The following is a 15,647-nucleotide window of genomic DNA, read 5'->3' on the forward strand; positions in this document are numbered from 1 at the left end:
TTGGTGATGTTTCAACAGGCTTGGAAAGTGAATCAAAGTTTCTCTTTCAAAATCTTGAGCAAAAAAGAGATAATTTGTTTTCGAATGAAGTAACTTCTAGCATCGAAAAAATTGTGTTTCCTTTCCCCTGTAGTTTATGATTAAGCTGATTTATATGAGACGTGATGTCTACCATAAAATAAAATTTTTTGATCCACTGATCATTCATTAGTTATGGATAGTGAACACCTTTCTCAAAGAGAAATACCTTAATTTCTGTTAATAAGGAAGTGAAATGTTTCCTCTCGATAACCAATGTACTTTGTTATGCAGCAGAAGATCTGCGAACTCACTCTCCGTTTAACTAAAAAGTCTTTAAATTGGCGATGATTAAGAGCGTTAGCTAAAATGGAGTTGATGATGTTAATCACCAATTCCATAATTTTGCAAATTTCTTCTGGAAATGTCTTGCATACAAAGCGCTTCTTGATGAATGATGCAGTGTTAAGTGAGTATCTCGTGATTACTTTTTTCTTTCAAAATAGCAACAAACCTGTTTCTTATGCCAGTCGTACTTTTCGCCCCATCTGTTGAAATTGAGACAATTTTATCGAGTGGAATATGATGTTTTTCAATGCACTCAATTACAGCATTTGCTATATCCTCTCCACGTGTTTGACCTTTGAGTGGCAATAATCCTAAAAGTTCTTCTTTAGAACCTGTAATAAATGAAGTAAATCGTACAAAAAGTGAAACTTGTGCTGTATCATTTATGTTACAAGACTCGTCAACTGCAATTGATAAAGCTGAAACCAATTTAATATCTTTGACTTGCTGGTCCGTTATATTCAAAGACATACTTTTTTTAAAATATATTATATTGATTTTTCACAGAGTGGAAGAGAGAGGGATAGAGAGTTAGAAACATCGACGAGAGAGAATCATCAATCAGCTGCCTCTTGCACACCCCCTACTGGGGATGTGCCCGCAACCAAGGTACATGCCCTTGCCCGGAATCGAACCCGGGACCTTTCAGTCCTCAGGCTGACGCTCTATCCACTGAGCCAAACCGGTCCTGGCTCAAAGACATATTGACTGTTCTATCTTTCACTCTTTTAGCAGACAATGGTAACTCTTCAATTTTTTTTTTTTTTTAGAATATCTGCTTTGTTCTTAAAACCCAGAAATAGCTCTTCAGATGCATTTATACAACAACTTTTTATGTATTCCTCCCCCCATGCACTGGGTGAGATGGCCTTGATCGGCCCAATCACCAGCCAGGCTGAGGGACCCCATCATGCACAAATTCGTGCACCAGGCCCCTAGTCATTACATAACATCCCTTTTTAGTCCTGGTAAGTTTTCTTGCTTTGAAGTCTATTTTGTCTGATATTAATACAGCTACTTCAGCTTTCTTTCTATTGTATTTGCATGGTGCAAATTTTTCTATCCTTTTACCTTTAACCTACCCATATAATTTTTCTTAAAGTAAATTTCTTGTAAATAGCACCTAATTGGATCTTGTTATTGTTAGGTAGCTGACAGAGGAACTCAGGAGGCCAGAATGGAGGCCTATGAATTTATTCAATCATTCGATAGCTCCAGCACCCAGTGACAGAAGTCAGCAGCTTTTAAAGGACTTTTGGCGGGCTTTTTTTGGGCAGAGAATTCTCTGTGCATACCTGGAGGGGAGATAATAGAATGTGGTCACAGCAAGTGAAACATGATCTCAGCAAAAGGAATGTCTGTAGTGAAATGGCCTGAAAAGCCAGTTCCCGAGGGAGGGGTATTGATTCAGTTGTTTGATCAGATCTAACATTCCAGCCTTTTTTGTTTTATGGAATAGGGCAAAGGTCATGTCTTCTGAAGTTACTTCCTGCTGAGAGGGGATGTCAAGATCATAGGGGGTGGACTTTGATAGTAGTTGGCTGGATGAGAGGTCACAGCAGCATGATTTCCCCAAGAGGCTGGTTGGCGAAGTCTTGAAAACGGTCCTGTGGAGGGACTTGGGAGGTAAAAGCTGGTCCTGAGGCTGCCACAGCATCACTTGTCTGGTTTTGCTGCTTTTCGGGGCCTGGAGCTGAAATTCAACTGAGACCTAAATGTTACTTTTAAGGAGGAAAAGATTAGGGGTTGCCTGAGACTAGTTATTTGCTAGACGAGGATCAGTTACTCTGGGGGTGAGGTTTTTATTTTTCTAGTTTTGCCCCTTGCTATTAAAAGGATTTTCTTCTGCCTGATTTTTCTGACTTGTTAACAATGTGAGAAAGGATAAACTCTATTTCCAGCCAAGTTTAGTACTTTAAATTTTCTGAGGTTATAATCTCCCATTCACTGGCTTAACTTCTTATTTTTACTACATTTTAATCCTTGCTATTTCTACTTTTAAACCTTAAATTACTATATTAAAAACTTTTACTTTTGCCGAGGCCGGTTTGGCTCAATGGATAGAGCGTCGGCTTGGGGACTAAAAGGTCCCGGGTTCGATTCCAGTCAAGGGCATGTATCTTGGTTGCGGGCATATCCCCAGTAGGGGGTGTGCAAGAGGCAGCTGATCGATGACTCTCATCGATGTTTCTAACTCTCTATCTCTCTCCCTTCCTCTCTGTAAAAAATCAATAAAATATATTTTAAAAAAATTAAAAAAAATAAAAACTTTTACTTTCTTTCAAACAGAACAACCTACTTGGTTACCTTTCAGAAAAACAAATAGGAGAGAGACATGACCAATGCTGTAATGCATACATCTCAAGTAAAAGTAACTTTCTTTTTACTTATGGTGTCTCATTAACGGTGAGATTTAATGGTTGAATAATAACTCTTAGTTTATTCTGTAAGTAGTAGTGAAGAGATTTTTTAAATTTCTTCTTTTTAAGCTTACCAGCAAATTTACTTCTAGACAGCATTCTTTTTTGTAGAGGACCCCCTGGGAAGGTACATGGGCATTTCTTTAATTATTGTCAGCTGAACTCGGGGAGACAGGCAGAGCCACTCCAAAAAGTCTGGACATGTGATCAGTACTGACTTTACCTTTGTCCAGGTGTCGGGGAGCAGGCTGTGATATGTAAATCTAGTCAAGCACCAGGAATGCTAGGGCCTACTCAAAAATGCAAATAAGGCCGAAACCAGTTTTGCTTAGTGGTAGAGCGTCGGTCTGCGTACTGAAAGGTCCCAGGTTCGATTACGGTCAAGGGCATGTACCTTGGTTGCGGGCACATACCGGTAGTGGGTGTGCAAGAGGCAGGGGGTGTGCAAGAGGCAGCTGGTCAGTTTCTCTCTCATCAACATTTCTAGCTCTCTATCTCTCTCCCTTCCTCTCTGTAAAAAATCAATAAAATATATATTTTTAAAAATGCAAATAAGCTTCTTTGATCCTAAGTTTTGGTGATACTTCCTGGTATTTTAGGATATATAAATAAATCTTCATCAGAAGAGGGCAGCATCCCACCCAGCTCCCAGCTTTTTAAATCTATCTCTGCATCTTTTTTCTTTTTTTCTTTCTTTCTTTCTTCCTTCCTTCCTTCCTTCCTTCCTTCCTTCCTTCCTTCCTTCCTTCCTTCCTTCCTTCCTTCCTTCCTCTCTCTCTCTCTCTCTCTCTCTCTCTCTCTCTTTCTTTCTTTCTTTCTTTCTTTCTTTTTTTCCTTTCTTTTTTTCTTTCTTTTCTCAATCCCTGGCCACTTCCACTCAGAACTGGTTTCATCTCTCTTTCTGTGCTCGACACGGAAAAGGGAGATACCTGCCATATCTACCCCCCACCCTGCACTTTTTGGCTAGTGCTCATTTGCAAATATATGCATATTTTACTTTGGACTTTACTAGACCAGTTGCTCATAAAATATTGGCTTTTCATATACTAGTAAATTAGTTTATAAGAGACTTTGATTATATTGTGAAAACCTAACTTGTCAAGTAATTAAAGCAGGGGTCCTCAAACTTTTTAAAGTGGGGGCCAGATCACGGTCCCTCAGAGAGCTGGAGGGCCGGACTATATGAACTACTAATTCCTACTGTAACACCTCGGCTGCGCTCACTGCCCAAAAAACCTGGCGGGCCGGATCAGACTCCTCTGCGGGCTGCATGTGGCCCGTGGGCCGTAGTTTGAAGACGCCTGAATACTCCTTTATTGGAAAAACAAAGTAAGCAAACTTGTACATTTGATCCATGAAGTACTGATGCCACCCCTCCCCCAGCCTCAGCCAATCTAAAGAGCAGGCTGGGGGGACTGGGGGAGCAGGTCTGAGGCATTATGTATACTCTTTAAATTCTGCTGCTGAATATTCTGGTGTCCTGCCAAGCTTAGAGGACGAAACCTCAGGCTTTCTTGCTCAGAGTAAAATGGTCCTTGCCCACCACCCCCCTTTTTTTTTCTTTCCCCCTCTCCCCCTCTCTCTCTGTCCTTGTCAGGGGGGAGATAAGGGCTTTTTAGTTACAGGCAGCCTATAAATTAGCTAGTGGTCTGGCCTTTGTTTAAACTTTAAATAGTTAACTTTAGAACTTATTTCTTTCTTTCAACATTTCTCTTTTCCTTCTCATTACATATGCCACCTTCACACATTTCCCACTTTCAAATTAGCCTTCAAACCTTCTTTCTATGTCCTTCAAAAAATGCATAACCATCCATTAAGTATTTCTACTCTAATATTCTTTCTTTCTGTCATACCTTCAACAACTTGTACAGACCATTTCCTTCTTTTTTCCTTAAAGTGTGCTAGAATTCTTCACTCTTAGAAACCTTAATTTTTTAATGATAACCAAAAAGCAAATAGCCAACATTTCTTAGATTGACGTTTATCAACACACTTTAAACACACTCTTACTTTCAAGAAAATATACATTCAACAAAGTACAAGAGACCTTCTGTAATAAAAACTAAGAGCAGGCGAATAAAAACAGATCTAGCAATCAATGTTTCAGTATTTTATGCTATTTTAAAATATTTAGATGTTTATCATTTAACCCAGCAATGCTCCAAAGCCTTTAAGTTACCAAAGACTTTGGAACATTATGTATAGGCAAATGAGGCTGGAGAAAAGGCAGAGGGAAGAGGGAGCAGGCCCTGCAGCTTGTTCCCAGGCCTCTTAGCTGCTTGGATTCAAAACTGCCATATTTTTCCTTAGAGACAACATGCTAAGGTTTGGGTGATAATGAGCTCAGCTTCTGTTAAGTAAGCATTAGCAGTTTTTCAGTAAAGAGAGTTGTTCTTTGAGAAGGTGAGGGTGAGAAGGCGCTGAGGTCAGACTAGTTTTTAGAGCATCAAAAGGGTGAGAATACTGGCTTTGGGATGGAAAGGCTCAGTGAGCGGTCCCTGTGCTCAGTGGGAGAAGACTGAAGTTGGGAACCCAGAGGCGAAAGTGTCCAGCGAGCCAAAGAAAGGAGACCATTTCTTGTTCAGAGGAGGGGACAGTCATGGAGACGATAAGGTGTTTACAGTCCAAGGCATGGCTTGGCCTTGTGAGATGAGAGAGTGAAACTGAGGTAGGTGACTGTGGTTTGGGATAACTGGGTTTTATGAGGGAATGCATGGTAGCCCTGGCCAGGCACCAAGGTAGAATGAGAAAAGAGGTAAGGTGGCTAATGGCTGTGAGACTAATCAGTCAAACCCCATCATAGAGCCTGAGGAGGGGACAAGGGTCCCAGTGAATTCGGAGAGGGCAGGATAAGTGGCCCCAGTGTCAATTAAAAAGGAGATCGGCTTACATGCCACCAGAGTGGTTACCCAAGGCTCTGTCCTTGTGATGTGAGTCTGTAGGACCCTGTCAGGGCCTGGAAAACTTCTTCGGTGGCCAGTCCCAAGAGGTCTGGGAGCTCCAAACCAGATCCATAGGGAGGCCATGCCGGACTGGCTGAAGTCCAACCCAGAGGGACCAGACCATAGTCTGATTTCCAGTGGCCTTCCCTTGCACACCTTGGGCAGGGCCCAGGCTCAGTGTCCTTCCTTGTTGCATTTGAAGCTCGGGCCCAGAGAGGCCTAGCCCCTGACTTACCCTGGCTGGAGGACTGGCACTTTGTGTGGGGTTCATGAGATTGGTGGCTAGGAGATGGAAAGCCTCCTTCTGGGCCTTAGCCTTGGCCTGATCTTGCCTTTGTTTTTGGATTTGGATCTCCTCATCTCTATTATTAAAGATCTTAAAGGCCAGGTTAACGAGGTCTTTTTGAGGTGTTTGTGGACCTGTGTCTATTTTTGGAAGTTTGCGGCATATGTCGGGGGCTGGCTAGGATATAAAATGGGTGTTCAGAAGAAGGGATCCCACTGGGGAGGCGGGGTCTAAGGTGGTCAATTTCCGTAAGGCCTCCGAGAGGCGGCAGAGGAGGAGAACCGGGTTTTCATCAGGGCATTGAGTGATTTCATTAAGTCTGCTGCCTCCCTCGGGCAGGGGAATAGAAGAGGCTGTTGAGGAAGGCAGTCTTTGGTGGCCTGAGAACGAGTGTTAGATGGGAAAGGGCTGTTTTGGAGCTTATGTTCTCAGGATTTGGGCTCTCAGGAGAAGGTGGTTGCTGGTTAGGAGGGTCTGGGTTTTGGGAATCTACTGCAGGTGAGGGAGGGGAAGTATAAGGGATTAGAGGTCAGTGGTCTACTGGGTCAAAAGTAGATTCAGAATCAGAAGTGTTAGGGGTAAGATGTTTTGTGTGAAGGAGAAAGATCTGATGGGTAGGACAGGACTGAGAGGTGAAAAAGGCCTGGATGTAGGGAATCTCTGACCATTTTCCATTGCAGTGACAGCAATTATCTAAATGGTGCAGTGTGTTAAATTAAAAGTACCGTTTTCAGGCCATTGAGACTTATTATCTAGTTTGCATTGGGGCCAACCAGTGTTTCAAAATAAAATGAGGTGGTTGGGCATGATCTCCCCCGCGAGTGTGCAGAGTGAGTGTGGCCCACGAGACAGGAACAGTGAGGGACAGAACACAAGCCCAAAGGTGCCTCTTTAGGGCAGGCATCCCTGCTGCTAAACAAATCACCATGAGAAATGAGAGTGGACCGTCTGGACTCGGTGTCCGCAACCCAGAAGGACCCAAAGCCAAATGGCTGAGAAGTCTTCTTGCCTAGCTCTAGGACTTTAGAGACAAGAGACTTCTGAGAAGTCAGTGAGAGAGAGTGGGTAGGAGACATGGGACGAGGGGAATTGTGAGCATCACTCACCTAGAGAAGATTGGCCAGTTTGGGATGGAAGGTGAGCAATGGAGGAGAGATGCCCTGTCTGGCGTCCTCCTTGGCTGGCTGGGGAATAGGGGGTGGGGGACCCGTAAGGGAGAGAGGCCTGATTGAGGCCGGTAACTGAGTCACCCAAATAGGATTCAGAGGTAAGCCCAGGACGAGCTGCCGCTGCCTACTGCTCTCAGAATAGCAAACTCAGGGTGACTGAAGCCAGGGCCATGGCTCCCCATCCTCATGGAACCCTCCCAGGTTTCCAGCACCAAATGTTAGGTCGCTGAAGGAGGAACACACTAGGCCAGAATAGTCAGGGATTACGAATTTATTCAAACATCTGCACACCAGGTGGCTGAGCCTGGATGCTCCAGTAGTCAATGATGGGAGTCAGTGGCTTTTAAAGGACATTTGGCAGTCTTTTTCTGGGTAGAGAATCCTCTGTGCATACCCAGAGGGGAGATAATGGAATGCGGTTGCAGCAAATGAATGTCCATAGTGAAATGGCCTGAAAAGCCAGTTCCCAGGGAAAGGGTATCTATTCAGTTATTTGGTCAGACCTAACAGTTATTCAAAAAAAAAAAAAAAAAAAAAAATATATATATATATATATATATATATATATACACACACACACACACACACACACACACATATATATATATATATAATTGATTTTTTACAGAGAGGAAGGGAGAGGAATAGAGAGTTAGAAACATCAATCAGCTGCCTGCTGCACAACTCCTTCTGGGGATGTGTCTGCAACCAAGGTACATGCCCTTGACTGGAATCGAACCTGGAACACTTCAGTCCCTGAGCCGACGCTCTATCCACCAAGCCAAACCGATTAGAGCAATAGTAATTTTCTTGAATCTTGCAATCTGTCTTTTAGTGAGTGTGCTCAGACCATTTCTATCTATCTATATAAAAGCCAAAATGACCATTATGACAGAATGACCAGAATGATCAATCAGTCACTATGATGCACACTGACCACCAGGGGGCAGACGCTCAGTGCAGGAGGTGCCCCTGGTAGTGCTCTCCCATAGGGGGAGCATTGCTCAGCCAAAAGCCAGGCTCATGGAGTGCAACTGCGGCAGCAGGCGCCTCTCCTGACTCTGCACCAGCATTACTGAGTGGGGAGCAGTGGCAGAAGGGCAGCGGGCCAGGACGAGTGTGAGCTTTGTGGTGCTGGGTCCTGGTTTGGGCTCCTCCCTGGCCGCCTGCCATTGGCGTACTCATACATCCCCAAAGGGTCCCAGATTGTGAGGAGGCACAGGCTGGGCTGAGGGACACCCCACCACCACCCTGTGCACCAAATATATCAACAATTATACTCTAGATTATACTAGAGTATAATTGTTGATATATTTGGATTGAAATCTACCACCTTACTACTTTTTGTTTGTGCTCTCTTCTGTCTTCCCTTTCATAACTTTCATTTTTATATATTTGATTTTTTTAGGATTCCTTCCTTATTAAATTCATTGGGGTTTTGGCCACATCTCTATATAGTTTTTTTCACTAGTTGCTCTAGTGATTACAATATATGTAATGCCTCTTCTGCAACATCTGAAAACTGTTATTTCATGTATTTTGTCGATTTTTATAATTGTTTAAGGTGGGAGGTCTGGTTGAATATCAGTTTCTGTCATGGCTAAACATAAACCCTTACCTTTTAGGCAATTTAGTATTTTTAATTTTTGGAGATGATGGAAATAGCCTACATTATAATTTTTGTGGTGGTTACATGTCTATATACATGTCACAACTCACTGACACCTTAGCACACAAATGTGTAGTAAAAATTGGTAATTTTTTTAAATAAATCTTTATTGTTCATATTATTACAAAAGTTCATTTTTCCCCCTCCACCAGGTTCCCACCCCACCCTCTACCCTTTTCCCACCCCCCCATTGTCCTCATCCATAGGTGCACAGTTTATGTTCAGTCTCTTCCTATACCCCCCTCTCCCCCTTTCCCCAAGAATCGTCAGTCCACTCCCCTTCAATACCCCTGATTCTATTATATTCACCAGTTAATATTGTTCATAAGATTTTTTTTAATTCCCTTGGTTTTTAGATTCACGTGTTGATAGTTACATATTTGTTGTTCATAGTTTTTATCTTTATTTACTTTCTCTTCTAAAAGAACCCCTTTCAGCAATTCATATAATTCTGGTTTGGTGGTGATGAACTCCTTTAGCTTTTTTTTATTAGTGAAGCTCTTTATCTGGCCTTCGATTCTGAGTGATAGCTTTGCTGGGTAGATTATTTTTGGCTGTAGGTTCTTGCTATTCATTAACTTGAATATTTCTTGCCATTCTCGTCTGGCCTGCATGGTTTCTGTTGAGAAATCAGCTGACAATCGTATGGGTGCTCCTTTATAGGTAACTACCTGCTTTGCTCTTGCAGCTTTTAATGTTCTCTTTGTCTTTTGCTCTTGGAATTTTAATTATGATGTGTCTTGGTGTGATCTTCTTTGGATTCCTTTTGTTTGGGGTTCTGTGCACTTCCTGGACTTGTAAGTCTAATTCTTTCACCAGGTGGGGTAAGTTTTCTGTCACTATTTCTTTCAGTATGTTTTCAATATCTTGCTCTCTCTCATCTTCTGGGACCCCCATAATTCTGATGTTGGTTCGCTTGAAGTTATCCCAGAGGTTTCTTAAATCATCTTCAACTTTCTGGATTCTCTTGACTTCTTGCTTCTGTGGAGGAGTATCTTCTGGCTCTTTATGTTCCAAATCTTTGACTTGATTCTTGCAATCTTCCATTTTGTTTTTAGGACTCTGTATAATATTTTTTAATTCAGACAATGTATTCTTTATTTCTTGTTGATCCCTTATTATTTCTTGTTGATCCCTTATTAGTTCTTGTTGATCCCTTATTAGTTCTTATTGATAACTTTTCATCTCCTCATAGGTCGACCTTTTCTAGGAAATTCTTAAAAAACCTTATAAGCGTGGTTTTGAACTCTATATCCAGTCCCTTCTTTTCCTCCATTTCTTTTGTTTGTGATCTAATTCCTTGTCTTGGGATTTTCACAGCTTCCCTGAGTTGGTAGGGTGGCTTTGTGTGCTAAGGTGTCCTATATGGTTCAGTGAGTCAGCCTCCCAGTTACCTGAGGTGGGCAGTCTTGGTGTAGCCCTTTGTGGGATGTGTGTGCAGTCTTGTTGTTAAGCCTTGCTTGTTGTTGGTATCACTGGGAAGCGTTGATCTCCAAGCCAATTGGCTATGAGGATCAGAAGTGTCTCAGCTAGGAGGGTTTCTGTATTCTGCTTGGATGGGTGGAGTCTTGGGGTGGCACAGACAAGCTTTGTTGAATCCCGCACAATTGGTTGTAGGCGCAGGCACCTCTTTGGTATAGGCGCAGACAAGCTTTAGATTCCTGTCTGCCCCTCCCTAGGAGAGTCCTATTGGCAGCAAACGAGGAAGCTAGCCACTGGAAGGACCTCTATGCTCTGCTTGGATGGGGCGTATTCTCGGGTGGTGCAGACAAGCTTTATTCAGCCCCTCCCTATGAGGGCCTGGTTTCTGAGTCCCGCAATAATGGCCTCTGGCTTCACACACCTCCAAGAGATCTCTGCCCACTGCCTGACAGTCTGGCCTCTGTCAGCGCAATAGGGTGGTTTTGTTTTCCTCCTGAACAAGAAAGCCAGCTGCGCATTAGCTGTCTGCCCTCTCCGCGCAGGGAGTAAGCCGGTAGCAAACTCGGCCAGCCCTCTCCACACTCCGCAAGCCAGCCGGCAGCGAACTCTGCGGCCGCTTTTTCGCGCACACAGTTTTCTGTACCTTCACAGTTCCTGAGGTTCAGCGTGTCTTCTCTCTCCTTCCCAGATGGTAGAGCCTCCCTTCAGCCAGCCGTCCGGCGCTTCAGGGTGATGTTTCCCCTGTTTTTCAGTTCTAAATTCAAACTTGTTGTGGTAGGCTGCATTCTGGTGTCTGCCCTATGCCGCCATCTTGGTTCCTCTCGGTAAATTTTAGTGTATATAGATTATACCTCAATAAAGCTTATAAAAAGGCAAAATGGAGACTTTTGAAATAAGGTGATAATATTATTAGGTATTCCAGGCACACAAATAAGTATAAAGAATAATTTAGAAAATGCCCTTCTCGCTCACATTATAAAATAAGACAATATAAATACAACCAGAAGCTCCCTCTGTCTCCCTCCCTCCCCTGCAGAGTAAACCACTATCTTGGATTTTCTGTTTATTATCTTCATGCTTGTTTCTATCATCTTACTTCATATGTATGTATCATCTTACTTCATATTTATGTCTCAATTAATATTGGTTTCCCTGACTTTTTAAAAAATATACTTTATTGATTTTTATAGAGAAGAAGAGAGGGATAGAGAGCTAGAAACATCAATGAAAGAGAAACATGGATCAGCTGCCTCCTGCACACTTCCCACTGGGGATGTACCCACAACCAATGTACATGCCCTTGACCGGAATCGAACCTGGGACCCTTAAGTTCGCAGGCCAATGCCCTATCCACTGAGCCAAACTAGTTAGGGTTGTTTTCCCTGCTTTTAAATTTGACGTGTTTCACCCATCTAGCTGTTTTTAAGTGATGTGATAATAAATAAGCAAACCCACAAACATAATTATATTTATATTAGTTTTAGCCTTGGGCCTGTACAGAAATGCACAAAGCTTACCAAATTCTCCACATTTTGAACCAACTACCTCATGAGAGAAAGCCAAGGAAATCACTGTCATTTATTTCTCTGCCCAGGGGGGAAATATTAGCGAACATTCACTCTTGGCAAGTGGCATGAAAGGCAGTTTTTAAGCCTGGCCCTGTTCCATCAGCTGTAGTCAAGACTCATGCGCCGAGCGGTGACAAGGGTTTAGCCACTCCATTGCCCTGAGTCAGCGGGCCTCCTGGTGCCTGGTGTCAGCAGTTTCTGGTCAGAGAGTGACTAGCTGGACATTTTCCTGCTTTCTGCTGGAGAGAAGTGATTGTCTCAGGAAAACTGAGTCCAGCTCTTAGATACAAGCTAGACCATTAACTGCAAATATTATTAATCCCTTAATAAGGGTCAGAAATATCTGTAATCCCTTCCCTCTGTGAGTTTTTATAAGGTGCATCCCACAAGTCTGACCCATCCTCCAGGCCACAGGATCATATGGCATCTCCTTCCTCACACAAGCTCGGGTTCCCCCGATTCAAAACGCTGGCTGCTGCTTTTGGCTTTCATCTGTGCATCTTCTATCATTTCCTACATGTGCTATGTTAATTTCAGTACCTGTTTTGTTTCCTCTGTTAAAGTCAGGGACCTTTGTATGCCAGTTTATCTTCATCTACTTCCACTTGCTTCTTCCTCATACCATCACCCTCAGTGACTAGTAAAATCTCTAACACTGTAACTTTATTCAATAAATAAATGAATGAATGGCTTTAACAAATATTAATTACTAGGGGCCCAGTGCACAAATTCATGCACAGATGGGGTTCCTCGGCCTGGCCTACAATGGGGCTGATTGGGGCTGCCTCGCCCAGGGACCAAGGGAGGTTAGCTGGCTGGCTAGGGAGAAGGAACGGGACTGCAGGAGGTTGGCTATGTTAAAGTGGCGGCAGCTCCTGCATTGAGCATTTGCCCCCTGGTGGTCAGTGCATATCATAGAGACTGGTCACAGGTTGTTCGGTCGTTCCATTGTTTGATTATTTGGTTGCTTAGGCTTTTATATAGAGAGATTTGTTTCACTTTATCACACCAAATTTAGAACAACAGAAACACTTTGCTCATGAAATGACTCTGTATAACATTTGTATTCTCTAGTTTAATTCCACTTTTGGTTCATGTAACTCCTCAAGAAAAAGCCAATCACCGCTGTCACTAGCAAGAAGACAGCTCATAAACACAGCTGGATCCTCCAGAATGAGTTTTATTTTCCCTTAACCTTTGCTTATTCAAAGTAGAGTCTCATTTTCTTTGCCATTGTTCTCCTCAGCTATAGCAAGCTCCTTGTCTAGAGCTCGGATTCCTTGATTTCCCAACAGATCAGTTTTGATCACCAGTAATATGGTTAAATTTCCTGAACTGCCACACAGCTAAATCAAAAGTTCTAAACAGAAACAAGAGGGACATCAAACAGGAGAGCCTGTTTTCAAATTCCCAGACACATAAAATTCAGAAACAGTAACTAACCTTTTTGAAGCTTAAGGAAGATTTAATCAGAAAAAGTGATGAAAAGCTTGTCTACGTTAGCACACGTGCACACACAACTCCCTCCTACACACACTTTTTTGCATATACTTTTTTCTACTTTTGGCCAAGCATAATACATTTCTATTTTGTTCGGTGAAATCAGTTCCTTCCGTTGGAATGTATGGAATTCCCATTAATACGTAAATAATGGAGGAAAAGAATTAATGTGCTTATAATTTATTTTATAAAAGGCATTTTGTCAAAATACTTTAAAAATCATATGAAACTAGAGAATATAAATAGAAACACAGGAGACTCTCCTCTTCTGTTCTCAGTTTTTCCCCCAGCAACAACCACCAACACCTATTCTACCTTACTTTCTAGTATTTCTTGTAGTATCTATTTTAATTTCTAAATGTTATTTCTTACTTTCTCCGTTTTAGACATTATTCATTTCTTGTTATGGAAGATGAGATCTTAGCACCCTTTATTTAGTCATCCACCTTTTCTTCCTCCCCATCCTCTCAATATGTGTATGTCACAATTTTCACGTGTATTAATAATATGCATCATTTATCTTAATATGACTATGTTGATATTGTTCACTACTGAGGCAAAGTACTGTAGTATGTTATGAATAGATTTTTTTATTCTTTCTCTCCCCCTCCCCAGCTTTACTGAGGTATGGTTGACAAAAATTGTGTATATTTGAGGTATGTGATGTTTTCTTTTTTTTTTTTAATTTTTTAATTAATTAATTTTTTTTAATAATAAGTTTTTATTGTTCATATTATTACAAATGTTCCTTTTTTCCCCCCCACCATTGCTCTCCTCCACCAGGTTCCCACCCCACCCTCTGCCCTTTCCCCTCTCCCCATTGTCCTCATCCATAGGTGCACAGTTTATGTTCAGTCTCTTCCCATGCCCCCCTCTCCCCTTTTCCCCAAGAATCATCAGTTCACTCCCCTTCCATACCTCTGATTCTATTATATTCAACAGTTAATATTGTTCATCAGATTTTTTTAATTTCCTTGGTTTTTAGATTCACTTGTTGATAGTTATGTATTTGTTGTTCATAATTTTTATCTTTGTTTACGTTCTCTTCTGAAAGAACCCCCTTCAGCAATTCATATGATTCTGGTTTGGCGGTGATGAACTCCTTTAGCTTTTTATTATTAGTGAAGCTCTTTATCTGGCCTTCGATTCTGAGTGATAGCTTTGCTGGGTAGATTATTTTTGGCTGTAGGTTCTTGCTATTCATCACCTTGAATATTTCTTGCCATTCCCTTCTGGCCTGCATGGTTTCTGTTGAGAAGTCAGCTGACAATCGTATAGGTGCTCCTTTATAGGTTACTACCTTCTTTGCTCTTGCTTCTTTTAATATTCTCTCTTTGTCTTTTGCTCTTGGAATTTTAATAATGATGTGTCTCGGTGTGGTCCTCTTTGGATTCCTTTTGTTTGGAGTTCTGTGCGCTTCCTGGACTTGTAAGTCTAATTCTTTCATCAGGTGGGGGAAATTTTCTGTCACTATTTCTTTCAGTATGTTTTCAATATCTTGCTCTCTCTCATCTTCTGGGACCCCCATAATTCTGATGTTGGTTCGCTTGAAGTTGTCCCAGAGGTTTCTTACATTATCTTCAATTTTCTGGATTCTCTTGCCTTCTAGCTTATGTGGAGGAGTATCTTCTGGCTCTTTATGTTCCAAATCTTTGACTTGATTCTTGCGATCTTCCCTTCTGCTTTTAGGACTCTGTAAAATATTTTTTATTTCAGACAATGTATTCTTTATTTCTTGTTGATCCCTTATCATTTCTTGTTGACTTCTTATTAATTCTAGTTGATCTCTTTTCATATCCTCATAGGCCTTATCCATCTTTTCTAGGAAATTCTTGAAAAACCTTATAATCATAGATTTGAACTCTATATCCAGACGCTTTTTGTCCTCCATTTCTTTCGTTTGTGATCTATTTTGTTGTCGCATTTCGCAGTTCTGATGTTTTCTTTTTTTTTTGCTATTCAAATCCTTTCTATATATCTTTTCTTCATTTTAAACATTTTGTTATGTGAAATGAAACATACATTAAGAAAAGTAATTAAGACATATGTCATAACATAGTCATAACATGAACATTATTATAGTTTTCATATTGATGAAAAATAACTTCACCAGCCTGTCTCTCTCCCTCATCACAACCCTTTTTATTGCTGCCTAAGGTAACTATTCTTCTCACTTAATGAGACTAATTTCCCTGCTTTCCTCTGTAGTTTTACCACCCAAGTATGCATTTCTAATATACATTTTCAGTCTGCCTGTTTTTTGAATTTTATATAAATGGATTCATACTGTGCCCATTTATGGTGC

General features: G+C 41.6%; 1 pseudogene; it reads right to left on the minus strand.

Annotated features, from left to right (window-relative positions):
• Window positions 1-248: 248 nt before the first annotated feature.
• Window positions 249-837, minus strand: LOC118722411 (annotated as a pseudogene).
• Between the last annotated feature and the right edge of the window lie 14,810 nt (window positions 838-15,647).

The sequence above is a fragment of the Pipistrellus kuhlii genome, unplaced genomic scaffold, assembly GCF_014108245.1.
Source record: "Pipistrellus kuhlii isolate mPipKuh1 unplaced genomic scaffold, mPipKuh1.p scaffold_m20_p_2, whole genome shotgun sequence".
NCBI lineage: Eukaryota > Metazoa > Chordata > Mammalia > Chiroptera > Vespertilionidae > Pipistrellus > Pipistrellus kuhlii.